Below are 15,244 nucleotides of genomic sequence, written 5' to 3'. Positions count from 1 at the left end.
TGTCACGATCCTAAACCCAGACCCGGTCGTGATGGTGCCTCTCGTGAAGACAAGGATAGCCAACACTTCCCATTTCAGTATTTAACAATTAAATAGTAAGAAACAGTCTAAAGCATGATAAAATAATCCAAGGTTTAAGAAGATGATAGTATAATATGCGGAATACAACCCAACACAGCCAGATACCGGGGTGTCACTAGTCACGAGCATCTAAACAATCCGGAATACTCAGAGGAAACTACAAGGTTTAATACAGAAACTAAGAACATGAAGAAATAAGATAGGGAAGAGCTCCGGGCTGCGAACGCCGACATCTACCTAGAGACTCCTCGGATCCGCCTGAGTTGGAAATGATCAGCACTCGGGAGCGGGACCAGATGCGCCTGAATCTGCACACGAGGTGCAGGGAGTAAAGTGAGTACTCCAACTCAGTGAATAATAATCATAAATAAGGACTGAAAGCAGGAAATCACGTAAAGCACATTTGCAGACTATAATGAAGCAGTAAAACAAGTGAAAGATATGTGAAAGTCATGTAACTCGAATTAAACTTCACGAAAATCTTTTTCAACAATTTAAGCAGGTAAATGATAGACAATTAAGGAAAATAAACACATAAGGTTCGCCCATCGGGCACAGTATCAAAAAATCCGCCCCTCGGGCACTATCTTAGAACAATACCAGCCCTTCGGGCTATATCTCACATCACAATGGGTACTCGCGCTCACTGGAGGTGTACAGACTCCTGGAGGGGCTCCTTACGGCCCAAGCGCAATATCAAGCCATCTCGTGGTATCATCACTAGGCCCTCGGCCTCATATCAACAAGCCACCTCGTGTCATACATATCTCAGGCCCTCGACTTCATAATAAATATCAAATGTCTCCTCACAACATAGGCCCTCGGCCTTACTCAGTCAAAATCCTCACAAGCCACTCAGATAATAGTAAGACATGATTCTCATCCCAAAATATCATTTAAAAGATCATTTAAGTGTTAAAAACAAAGTAAACAAGGCTAAGTACGAAAACAGTGAAATGTAACATGACTAAGTTCAAGTATAAAGTTAAAACAGTGAGGAATATCAATAAAAGTTCACTAAGGGTTCAAATAGTTGGCACGAAGCCCAAATATGACATTCAGCCCAAATAATGATGATAGCAAATAGATTTCAGTCAAACACACGGCAAAATAGTCATTCGGGACGGACTAAGTCACAATCCCCAACAGTGCATGACCCCACGCTCGTCATCTAGCATGTGCGTCACATCAATATAGCACAACAATGTGCAAATCCGGGGTTTTGTACCCTCAGAACATCATTTACAATCATTACTCACCTCAATCCGGTCAAATCTCCAGCCTGCGATGCCTTTGAACCTCAAATCGGCCTCCATTCGCGTCGAATCTATCCAAAATCAGAATCACAGTGTCAAAATATGCTAAGGGAATGAAGCCCAAGTGAAAATAATCAATATACGACACAAATTTCGAAATTACCAAAACCCGACCCCCAGTCCCACGTCTCGGAATTCGATAATTTTTACATTAATAGATTTCTTATCTCCCCACGAGTTCATACATATCAAAAGTACCAAAATCCGACCACAATAGGTCCCTCAAATCCTCAAGCAAAGGTCTAAGTTTCCAAGCCCTAGTTTTCCCGAATTTTAACCTTAGATTCCATTAATTATAGCTCTAATCCGTGAAATAATAGCATAGGAACGAGTTTTAGGTCAAAATTCCTTACCTCAATGAAGTTCCCTTGAAATTCTTTTTTCAAAATCGTCCAAAAAGCTCCCAAGCCGAATTAGAAATGGTGAAAATAGCTCAAAATCGCGAAGGACACAATTTATACTTTCTGGCCTAAGCATTTTCGCATCTGCGGTCCTTGAACCGCTTCTGCGGAAATCACTTAAAATGCCCAACTCAGCATTTGTGATGAAATATCCGCACATGCGCCTTCGCAGATGCGGTCCCAGAACCGCTTCTGCGGTTCCTGCCAACCTTGCCAGCTCCCGCTTCTGCGACCCCCTCTTTCGCATATGCGACATCGCACCTGCGGTCCCCAATCCGCAAGTGCGGAAATACTAGAAGCAGAAAAATCTGCAACTTCACAAAATCTCAAACTTCTCCGTCAACCATCCGAAATCACCCCGAGGCCCCCGAGACCTTAACCAAAAGCACAAACATATCCCATAACCTTATTCAAACTTGTACCAATCTTCAAAACACCTCAAACAATATCAATTCAACCAAAACACATCGGATTCAAGCCTAAGTTCCCAAAATCTTCCGAATTCCGCTTTTGATCAAAAACCCATACGTCCGAATGACCTGAAATTTTGCACACACATCCCAAATGACACAACGGAACTACTGCAACTCTCGAAATTCCATTCCGACCCCTATATTAAAATCTCGCGTACCAACCGGAAATCGTCAAAATCTCAACTTTGCTAATTCAAGCCGAAATCTACTCTGAACCTCCAAAACTCATTTCGATCATGCTCCTAAGTCCCAAATCACCTCCCGAAGCTAACCGAACCATCAGAATTCACATGCGATCCCTCCAACACATAAGTCAACATCCGGTTGACTTTTCCAACTTCAGCTTCTTCAAAAGAGACTAAATATCTCAAACCTTCTCAAAACCTTTCCGAACCCAAGCCAACCAACCCGATCACTCATAGAACCGATAGACAAAGCAGTAAGAAGCAAAAATAGGGGAAACAGAGCGGTAACTCATGAGACGACTAGCCAAGTTGTCACACAAACCAACTACAAATATGCAACGAATATTTAGTTTTTTACAACTCAAATGAAAAAAAAAAAGGAGAAGTAAATTCTAGCATATGATGTATATTTATTTAACTTCTAAAATAAGGTACTCATATAATCGGTGACAATCTGAGTGACAACAAATAAAATTTCTTGGCATTCTCTTGAGATTTTCCTTACTAGTTGAACATATATATATATATAGGAAAGAACACTGCTAGGCAATAAGGGGAATGCAACTTCTTTTTCTCGTCATCTTCGTTTTTAATCGCTTTTTCTTCTTTTGTTTTTCTTTTTCAACACGGATATTGAACTATCGCATTCACAGCGATCTGGAACTTTCTTATTTCTATTTTCTATTACAAAATATTAAAACCAGTAATAATTTTGTTCAGGCAAACAAACTTTTTTCGAGGCTACAAAAGAATTGGGGATATAGATGTGGAAAATTAACTGAAATTCAAGGATTATTTAAAATTTAAAATAAATTTGATGGTTGTGGAATTCTTTGTGGACCCAAGTGAGGACAGGAACAAATGTGGTGACATCCAAACTTGTGGGAGAGATCTAAGCCTTCAATTTTCAACAAGATTATCTATCAACCACTGAGTGCAACGTGTTTAAGTACTTTTTGTCCAATTATTTTTTCCCGCGACAAGAAGTACTATCACTCATGGAAAAATAAAGGTACAACTATAGTTTGTTTGGCCAGAGGCCAAAAGTGTTTTCTTTTTAAATAAGGTATTTGGCCAAGTTTTTTGAAGTAAACGAAATAATTTTGAGTAGAAACAGAAGCAGTTTTATAAGTAGAAAAAAATAGTTTCTCCATAAAAGTACTTTTTAAAAAAATATTTTAAAAAAAAATACACTTAAAAGCAATTTTTAAAATCTTGGTCAAATACTAATTGCTGCTCAAAGTGCTTTTCAAATTGATTAGCCAAAAGCAAACTATTTCTCACCAAAATTAATTTTTTTAAAAGTGATTTTGAAAAAAAATGCTTTCAAAATAAGCAAATTTTAGAAGATTGACCAAACAGAAAATTAGCGTGATGAAGATAAATTTAACGACCTCTAAGACCATCTCCAACCCTTACTTCCATTTTCTCCTCCAAAATGCAGTAAAGTTACTCCAAACATTACTCCATTTTTTACTCCAAAAAAAAAATATTTCATTTTATATTCTTCTCTCTCTTTAATATTATATTACTATCTTTTATTTAAATTTTACTTTCTTATTTCTATTAATTCAATCTATCTTTTTTTCTTTTTTACATATTCATCACATGTAATTTAATATAAAATTATTTTACACCATAATTTTTAAATAATATAATTTTTAAGCAAATATTATAGATTATATATATTAACAGATAATTCAAATAAAAGTGAAATCATTGAGATACAAGATAATTCAATACATATTATGCGATAAGAACAACAACGAATAATGTATAAAAGAAGTCAACAATATCCACAGTCACAACCACAACAATCCTCGGCCCATTCACTCAATACTATAATGATTTTGGTGTATTTGGAAATGACATACCTCCCTATTAACTTATTATGCTATTTACCATCGTTCCAATTTTAATGTATTTTCAATTTTCGCTTTTCAATTTTAGCAACATCTAATATTTTATATTCGCACCTTTCAATTTTAGCAATATCTAATATTTAATATTTGCACCATTCATTTTTTGAGAAGATTATATATTTTTTGTACAATTATAACTTATAATAAAATTAACTTACAAGTTTACATAAAAATAATAAATGCACGAAAATTAATTTATCAAAATTATACGCCAAAGTTAAGATGTAAAATTAATATTATAAAGATATTACATAAATATAATTAGGTATATATAAAGAGATAAATTAAAAAAGTTAAATAATAAAAATAAAAAAAAATAATCATAAATAGTAATGGAGGAGATATAATACTATTCATACCTCATTTTAAAGGTAAAAATGGGCGAGTTTTGGAGTTCCATTATGACAAAAAATGCGTCCATCGTGGAGAAATGAGGAAGGCATCCATTTCAATATGCAAAGGCCAAAGGGGCAAATATCAGGGTCGATAACAACAAATGTATACTGTAAACTTTAATTTCTATGAATCTTCATAATTCCATATAATTATCGAAAAAATAAGAATTTTTTAAATATAATTTTGCACTTAATTTTAGACAGCCAAATATAGACATTGGTGAATCATTGACTTCTCAAATTGAACCAAAACTTGAACGGGATTTCAATTGACTGTATTAAATCAATCAAATAAAGTTAATTAAGAACTGGAAAAAAAATCTGAAAAAGAAAGAAAGCAGTGTAGAGAAATAACGGGAGGGAAGCGGAATATAATTTAGAATTTAATTAAATTTAGATATAAATGTCCTAAAATAATCGCTGAATCGAAAGTTATTAGGGTTTCCATCAGCTCGCCGGGCAATCGCCGCAAGGATTCATCGTCATGGACCGGAGAGAGCCGGAGAAAACCGATGTCCTCCCTTCTACAGCTTTGGCATACCTTGATCGGAACTACTGGTGAGACCAATTCGCTTTCTCCTTTATTTACTCCTTCTAATCTTTGTTGCTCACTTTTTGTATAGTCATTTTACAACAAAAAAACATTTTTAACTCTCAGGGATAAGAGGTTCGCTCAAGAGGAACACTACGAATGGTTCAAAGATTATTCACACTTCCGTCACCTTCTGCAACAACACATTACACCCCATTCTTCTGTACATCTCTCCATCGCTATATATTTACCATTTTATTACGATTCTTTTGAATATATTCCGAAAATGATGTTGAAACTAAGAACAAAGGGAGTGTTTTTTTGTTGTAAAAGTGGAGCTTAAGTTTTTAGGTGAGGTGACAGGTGTTGGAGCTAGGATGTGGGAATTCCCAGTTGTGTGAAGAGTTATACAGAGATGGGATTACTGAATTGACCTGCATTGATTTGTCACCCATTGCAGTCGACAAGATGAAACAAAGATTGATTAACAAGGGCTACAAAGGTAAACATGGACTTTCTAGTTGTTCAAATTTTTGCTTTTGATTGGTTGCTTTAGCTTATGTTTGGCTGTCATAGAAAAACTTGCTCTGTCGTTTTGCTGTTTGATTGCCATAGAATATGATTCGAAGAGTTGAACATGATTAACTATTTTCCTCTGAATCTAAGGCAAAGAGAGATTACTAACTAGTAATGAAACTGCTTTCTGCTAATAGCAAGAAATAAGAAAGGACAGGATTGTTACCTCCTGCTTTATTTCGTTTGCTCAAATCTCTTAATGTCTTAATCAAGTTGGTAACAATGTATCATCTTTACGTGTATTGGGAAGACGAATTACCTATGGATTTTCCTTCAGTTTCATTCCAATTTGATCAGTTGAAGTAAAATAATTTTGGTATCCATAGGATTAGCTAAAGCGGTTTGCAACGATGACCCTTTGTATTAAGATAGATTTCTCAGGCTTGGACATAGGATCTCCTTGCTTGCCCACTTCTAAATAAAGTATTAATGAAAGCCCAAAAGAAAAAGAAAATGAACTTTACCAATGATAGCATATAGAAGTTAGGATGGAGTTCTTAAGTAAATACAATACTCTTACAACAACAACAACAACAACAACAACCCAGTATAATCCCACTTAGTGGGGTCTGGGGAGGGTAGTGTGTACGCAGACCTTACCCCTACCCTGGGCAGAGAGGCTGTTTCCAAATAGACCTCCGGCATCCTTCCCTCCAAGAACTTCCCACCTTGCTCTTGGGGAGACTCGAACTCACAACCTCTTGGTTGGAAGTGGAAGTTGCTTACCATCATAGCAACCCCTCTTGTCTAAATGCAATACTCTTCTAGGAGAGAAAGGAGCAACAAGATGCTAAGAGTAAGGTAACTTTCCTGCTGGCATACCACCCAGAAAGTTGGGGGTAACTAATCTGTGCACGGCTACATTAAAAATCAGCTCATCCAACCTGAATTTTCTGACTCGTTTGCATCAAAGAACCTTTTGTTTTTGAGATTGTGTCTGCACAATCAACATGCTTATAGTATGCTCCTATGCAAAGTCAGAGAAGTTTTGATATGGAATTTCAGTGGTGGCTTAACCAACATGCTTTCTGCCATTTAGATTTGATGATCGAGATTTGTATTTATATTAGAATATTTGTCTTTTTTATCATTTCGTCCCTGAGTTTAAGGGCACTCTCGGCTACACCTATACTTAAACAAGACTATTTGCATTTGGTTATTCCAAGTAAAAGGGTTTAATTTGTATTGGTGAAAGAATGGTAATAACATATAACAAGAGAAAAATGTCGATATGAGGAACATGTTCTGACTAATTACGAGGGTTGATAGTGGTAATAACCCAAATTTCTTATGTATCAATGTCAACAGAAATAAAAGTGCTGGAAGCTGATATGCTAGACCTGCCTTTTGAAGATGGATGTTTTGATGTGGTTATAGAGAAAGGAACAATGGTACTATTAGAAGTTATATTTTGCATGTACTACCTAGTGCAGCATTGGCTACCAATCATTTTTCCTTTTCAGATGATCAGCTATTCATGTGTATGCTGTTGAACGTTGTTATCAAAAATGTATATTGTTGAACTTGAAGGATGTGTTGTTCGTGGACAGTGGTGACCCCTGGAATCCACACCCTGCAACAGTGGAGAAGGTGATGAAGATGCTTCACGAAATTCACAGAGTTCTAAAACCTGAGGGAATATTATATCTATCACATTCGGCCAGGTAGTAAGAGCACTATTGGTTTATTTTTTCATTTTTAGTTGTAACTAGTAAGAGCAGCAACCAACACCTTATCTCTTTTTTATCACTCCTCTTCTCAGATGGTTCGTCCTAATTCTATTGCCAAATGCTTCTGAATTGTTTCGTTTTGCTTTTATTGGCCAGCCGCACTTCAGGCGCCGGTTCTTTAATCATCCTGAGTTCACCTGGTCTGTTGAGTGGAATACTTTTGGTGAAACATTCCACTATTTTCTCTACATCTTGAAAAAGGTAAGCTGCGAATCCAGTAAATTTGTCTTCGCCCTACATGCTGTTGGCTTGTTTTCTGTTCATTTTTCCTCAGAATATGTCTTCACGAGCACAACATGACCTGTAAAACCCTAGAGAAAATGCGGATTTTATAATGGTTTGATGCACCAAGTTAGAATGCTGAACATGAGAATTGAATTAATGCAGGGACAAAGATCATCAGAGAGCGAGGAGTGCGGGGAAAAAACAAGTATCCCATCAATATCTCTATACCATGATGAATTAGAGGGTGAAGACTATTTATTCAGAACCAACATCGATGAGATGTAAAGCCAGAAGTAGAACGTAAACAGCGGCTCCTTTTTGCAACTTATAATATTGTTTATTACTTTTGTTATAGTACTGAAATGTTACAAAAATTGTCTAGTTTTTCGACCAGTATGATCTTTAATTGATAATGATTTTTTTTTTTTTTGGAATTTGGGTGTTACTACATTTCGAAAATTCATTTGGGCAAATTAGCTATTCGCAGTTCACAAAACCAGAGATAAAACCCTGTAAGTCCTCTCATGAATTTGGGGCATTTGCACCTATATCTGTCTTTTGTGTCACGTTTTAACTTGTGCCCGCTTTGCAAAAAAAATTACAAGCGTAGCCGCTTTTTCGCATAACTTCAGCATACGGGGTTGAAGTAGCAAAGACAATCACGCAAAACTTCAGCACTCTAGTAGCCGAACCTGAAGTTCGGCTCTAGAGTTGAAGTTTTTGTTTGTAACTGGCGAACTTCGGCTCTAGAGCTGAAGCTTGTTTTTGTTTGTAAGCTTCAGCTCTAGAGCTGAAGTTTGCCAGTTACAAACAAAAACTTCAGCTCTCTCTTGGTTTATACAATTTCTGATCTGGAATAAAGCTATTCTTTGTGTTAATGCATTTGTATTTGTATCAGAAGAAATATTTAGTCAACACCTGCTACAGTTTTTTTTTTTTTTTTTTTTTTAAAAAAGGGTATGAGAAATATTTTCAGTTCGACAATATTCATTTTTGAACCAAAAGCTCAGACTTGATAAAACAAGCAGGTTCAAAAGAGGATGTAGATTTAGCTATCAATAATGTTCTGATTTGTACGTTCTTTTCCAAACATCTAAAGCGTCATCAGTTGTCACAAACACCAAATAAATTAAACATATTGAAGAAAACATTTGAAGACGAGATCGAACTCAAAAGAGGAGTTGCTGTATAAGAGTAAATTTGGCTTCATCATCATCCTCCTGCTTTTATATCATTGTGGGATGGCAAATATAATGTTTAATTTTCTTCATATGCTGATAGTTCAGTAAATATTAGTACAATAACGCTACTAGAATGTATAGTAAGATGGCTTCTGAGGAATTGAGTGAAGCCATAGAAGGAGAGATACTATTACATCAATGTTAAGTTTCGGAGAGATACGGAGATCACTGGGAGAAGGAGGAGAAGAAAGGGGGCTGAAGTTATTTAAAAAGTGAGTACAAGTTAAAAGTTTTTAAAAAAATGGGTATAGGTTAAATGAGAGCGACCAAATAAGGTGTCCCGTGCAATTTTTACCATGAATTTTCTGTTTCCGTTGTCAAAATTGGGGTTAACTTGGTCCTTGCTTTATTATTGAGACTAGTAACGATATGCCCGGGCCCAATGGCAATGTGAATAATTTGCATCTGTATATATATCTTGATTTAATAGTTATTTATCATTTAATGGTAACACCAATCTGGTACCATTCGGAAATTTCTTAGATATTTTAAAAGGACCTTAGAGTTGGCTATATTCACCTAATAAGTGATGGAACATTTTTAGCTTAACCCTTCAACAATCCTTTATGTTATCTGTTTTTCAATTTTTTGTGTCAAAATAACGATTATTTTTAGCTCTTGAATTGGTGCATATGCAACAACATCGGAGCAATAAGCTCGAATATAATGGAGTAAATTGTTGATCCAGTAACTCTTTTTACTTCAGTGATCCGATCCCCCACGAAGTAATATATGAATGACAGTTTGGACATACAATTGATTGAAACTTGAAAAGAGAGTTTTTGAATTTGTGTTGAAAAATAATTTTTGGAAGTTGAAGTTGTGTTTGGACATGCATTTTATATAAAGAAAAGTTGAAGCTTTGTGAGTGAAAGAAAATAATTTCACCCAAAAATTGTCCTAAACCAATTTTTGGGAATTTGAATTTTTTTCCCCCAAAACATGATTATATTTAGTAAACAAACAATGTTTCAAAAAAAATTGGAAAAACATAGCCAAAATTTGTGACCAAGCGGGAGCTTAGAATGATCTAATTAGTTTATGCACTTACAAATTTATTGTTATTTGTTCCTTTATAAATATATATTATTGTCTTGGTTGTTCTGTGAACACATGATATTAAGTCGAGATAATGATAATTTGCTTTAGAAATAAAAAACAGTTAATCGATGTATTTAGTGTAGATTTATGGCTATTAGCAAAATCACCACTTTCGTTTCTGCAAGTATATTACACTACTCAATAGAAACACAAATTATTTAGCCAATTTTTTTATTTATATATTATTATTTTTATTTTCAATACATTTTAAAAAGAGTGATACACTTTATAAATGGAAATATTTTAAATCTTAAACGTCTATTTTACTCTTAGTGGCATACTTTTATACCTGTAAAATTATCATGATATATTTAAGATCACAAATTTTAAAAGAGTAACACATAATCAAAATAGGAGATTAGATTAGTTTTAATTTACAATCACTAAAAAGAAAGATCAAATTTAAGTCAGGAAAATAAGCTTAATCCTTTTTTTGTATTCTGTGTATGAATTATGATATTTACTTTCAAGAACAAAAAAGTTTTATATAACATGTACCAAAAAGTACGTTGAACTTTGTGAGAGAGTGTCACTTTCATGTGACATCAGCAACTATGACGCTTTTTGGGCATTGAAAAAAAGGCTTAGCTATCTGTTGGATTTGGAAAGTGTACAAGTGCATTTATTGTAAAAAAGTGCAAAAGCAAGGGTAAAATGAAACTTGCAAAAAGTATCCTGGTTTTTCGGTCAACATAGTCGAAAGTCAAAAAATTTTTACCACACGACACAATACACATAAGCAAAGCAGAACATGAAATTCCAAAGATACCCTCGGAATAAATGTAATTTCAAGAGACACACAACGACGGAGAGGAGCTTGGCTTTCCTTTATGTATAGTAGTAATATCTTCTGCGATATTATATTCAAATTGTTCGTTTTCGTGGTCCACTCCATTGCTATGTGATAGATAATTCTAATATTTTTTCTTTCCCCGTATATACATAATTATTATTACTACTATTTTTGTGTTTCTTTGGAGAAAAGAAAACCACTTCATTGAATTTTGTCAAATGAAATGTGCAACTCTAACTAAATGAGAAAAAAAGAACGATCATTTTATCGCTAGGGACTAATATAAAGAAAAGAATTACAAGAAAATACATATGACTTCATGTTGTAACAAAAAATGGCTCATATTTTTAAGTTTTATCCGACCTAGCTCACATTGTATATATTTTGAAAGTATTGGCAAATTCAAAATCTATATTCTTACAACCAGAGGCGGATCTAGGATTTTTATAACATGGGTGCACCACTAAAAAGGAGAAAAAAGAAAATATTAAGTGGGATTTGATCCCTAGTCCTCTATGTAAATAACTCATTGTCACACCTCCTTTTTACCCGTGCCCGCAGAGACGTAAAAGAGTTTTTCCACTTAAAGAACAATCGGAACGGGATTTATTATTGAGATTCAGAGTCCCCACTTGGGAGATTAATGGTGTCCCAAGTCACTGGTTGAATCCCGAACCGAGGAAAATCTGATTCTGTTAACAGTCCGCGAACCAGAAATTCGAGTAAGGAATTTTGTTAACCTGGTAGAAGGTATTAGGCATTCCCGGATTCTGTGGTTCTAACACGGTCGCTCAACTGTCGTATTTAATTTTATCTGATTTCAAAACATGCTCTAGCTTATGTGCTTTTTATTCGCTTTAAAACCGCTTTTATTATTATATTTATTTTAAAAGGATTACAACGTCGTGAAAACGCATCTCGAACCACGTCGCAATCAATGCACCCGTGGTGCTCAACACATTTCGACTCCGTTGAGATTTGGATTTGGGTCGCATAAATGCGCACCCGAGTTTAGGAATGTAATTTCATTAAAATCGCGCCTAAAGCGTCTAACGCGTTATTATTTGGAGAAGGTCGTGAAATTCGCTAAACGGCCCTCCCAAATTCTAAGTATTTTCATATAATATTTATTGAGGGCCCCGCATTTTGTATTTTTGTTTGGCGAAGCTCGTCTCATCATTTTATTAAAAGGACAAACCTACAAGCGACTATGATTTTCTATATATTTTGTTTGTCTCTAAAGTAAAAGAAAAAGGTCCTAATTATTTTAACAAGTCCATGTATCATTACTACGATATCAAAAATTTCTTGAATTAAAACAAATTAGCTTTATTAGATTCCAGCATTTGGGCCTGAAGCCAACCCGTACTGGAAAAGCAGAACAAACCCAATGGCGGAGAGGGATCAAATCCCATTGACTACTCAATGCAGCACTCAAATAAGGCGAGTCAAAACTGAAATGAATGGGGATGCAGGGATGAGACTGGGTCATCTCTCAACTGGGCCTAAGAGTGAGCCCAAATTCCTGAAGAAACTTTTGATTTACCGGAAACATGACGTTTATAAAGAGACACCCCAGCATTAATTAACTACCATATTCTCAGCAAATGGAAACTAGCTAATTAATCAGAACTTTAAATTGAAATGTGCATGCTTCAATATCATCAGTACTGTAACGAGTAACCTTGATTCAACCTATTATTTGACATAATGTCCTAATCATAGCACCTCAAGTTAAAAAAATTTAAAAGTAAACTCGCATTTCTTTTGTCAATGTATCCGGACCTAGAACAAATAGACATGAACTTCAAATTGTTGCCTACCATAAACTACTAAGAAAAACATGGAACCACATCCTGCATTTAACTAGTGCAAATTGCTGCATCACACCCCACTACAGCCAGCAAAACCCGCCGAACCTGTTTTTAACATATAAACTATTTGAATCGATTTTATAACTACGGGAGATGAATTACTGGAATTGAATTAAGCTATACCATACTACCCTAGTAGTACTGAATGAACTAGTAAGCTAAGACAGTCTAGAATAGTCCATACAACATATAATCCAAACAGTTGTTCTAATAATGCAAAAAAAAAAAAAATACTAAGCATTTAACTAGCAACTATGAGATGATAAAACAATTGACACCATCCAGATGAACTCGAATCTGGCCAGTGTTTCTATTTCAACTCAACTCAAAGTTACATCAGGGTGATCCAAAGGTGTACCTGAAAGTTATAACAATGAAGAAGGAGAAAATCAGTGGCAGAGAACAGCAAGTGTAACAGCAGATTTGGAGTTGAAACAGCCACAAACATAACCAGTTCAACCCAGAAATATATTTATCAATCCAGGAAGAGTTCAGAAATGTTTTGAACCAACAAGATGAATAGATTAACCCAAAACTGATTCGAATAAACCCAAATGACCTTCGAATTGACCCTAGAAACATACCACAACAATAAAACACTCAAACTGATCAGAGAATATCTCGACTGAAACCAAAAGTCTACTGGAAAACCAAGTAGAAAACACTACTGACTCCAGTGGCTAGCAATCTGAAAATTCTCAAAAAAACTCTTAAAATTGACATCTCAAATTCTCTGTATGTTTCAAATTAGAACTGAATGCCCTCAAAGTTTTCAAAATGCTCCCTAAGAACTGAAACCTTAGAAAAACTCTCCCAAAAAAAACTTTCTCAAACTGATTCCTCCTCTTCTCAGGTCTGCCCAAGTTCTGTCCTAAGTCCCTCCACTTATACCCAAACACTGACCTTGCCAGCTCTTAAGAGCACTTAGGCAGAATTTTTTAACTAATTCTGCCCATGATCTTCTTTTAGTACCCCCACTAGAGTATGTTTTCCCCATTACCCCTTGTCTTTTCCTTATTTAATGTTCAAACAGGCATGGGCAACATATTTTAATCAATCCCTTTTAAGCCTTCCCCTACCATTATGTTTTGTTCCCCATTAACACTTAAACAAATGCATTAATTTAATGTTACCTTAGCACTTACTATACAGAACACTTAAATTTAAAGTCCAAATTACCCCATGATGTCCTAAACTATTATCCTACATGAACCCCTTTCAATCTGTACCAAATCCTTCAGCTATAACCAATTCAAACTATCAAATTCCTAACAACTGACTCCTAACTCAACTGGACAGATTACAAAACTTTAGATTTGAAAGACCAGTAGACCTCCTGATGACCAACTAGTGTAATCGACAGTATGAATTGCAAACAAAGGGACTCACACACTATAGAACAAGTTTTAATTCACAATAGTTTTGACTAATCCCAACTACTCTCAACATGAGCCTGTAATTAGAGATGAGGCAAAGCAAGTGTCATGAAAAGAAACCTGATTAATAGCACAAGTCTAGATTCAAACAATCATGAACCATTTTCTAAGCATTAGGTCTATTGTACAGGCCAACATCACTGATTAAGGAATCACAATGACAAAGTAAATGGTAGCCTGACCTTAAACCAAACTAACCGGACACAAATTAAACCAGTTCTTGACAAATTCAACTCGCAAACTGGCCCAAATTGGAACTTAAACTACTGACCATAATTCAAATGGGAAACTATGCAAATTTATAGAAAAGGAAGGGACAGAGTAAACAAACGGAACTGCAAGAATGAACAATCAAAACTGGACGTAAAAGACTTACCCGAATCACAACTCGATTAAAACCCTCGAGGATCTTCCCACTTTCAAGCCGAGACGGACTTTAACCATGTGTTTTCGAAGGAAAATAGCATGGCTAAAGTTAGTCTCTGACTCAAAATTCATGGAACCTGGTCTGCCTAACTTCGATCTGGAATCTGAGCTGCCCCACGATGATTTGAAAAGAATTGATCAAAGATTCATGGTGAGGGGGTCCAGGAGATCACAGGGTGTGAGTTTGGGGACTATTGGGTAAGCTAGGGTTTTGCTCGAATCTTCGATTGAAGATTCAAAACAAACCGGGATGATTCGAGGTTAAAAGGGTAGGGATTTGTGTTGAGGGTGGTTAGAAGGTTCAGGGGTGTGAATTTGAGGGTCATCGGACCTCAGGCTGCCGGGTTTTCAAGCGAAGGGAACGAGGGCGGCTAGGGTTTGGTGGGTCGTTTGGTTCGTCTCTGAAAGAGATGACCCGGGGGTATGGCTTAGGGGGCGTGGGGTGAGGCTTTTAGGAATATATAGTGGGGTGGGGATTTGATCTTGGCCGTTGGATCATTCACGATCAACGGCCTTGATCACTTCCCTAAGGAGGAA

At 35.8% G+C, this 15,244-nt stretch overlaps 1 pseudogene; it reads left to right on the top strand.

Moving 5' to 3' along the window:
- Nucleotides 1-5,008: 5,008 nt before the first annotated feature.
- LOC107781783 (uncharacterized) lies at nt 5,009-8,332 on the top strand (annotated as a pseudogene).
- Nucleotides 8,333-15,244: the final 6,912 nt, after the last annotated feature.

Source organism: Nicotiana tabacum, chromosome 7 (assembly GCF_000715075.1).
Source record: "Nicotiana tabacum cultivar K326 chromosome 7, ASM71507v2, whole genome shotgun sequence".
NCBI lineage: Eukaryota > Viridiplantae > Streptophyta > Magnoliopsida > Solanales > Solanaceae > Nicotiana > Nicotiana tabacum.
This window is presented reverse-complemented; position numbering and strand designations above follow the sequence as displayed.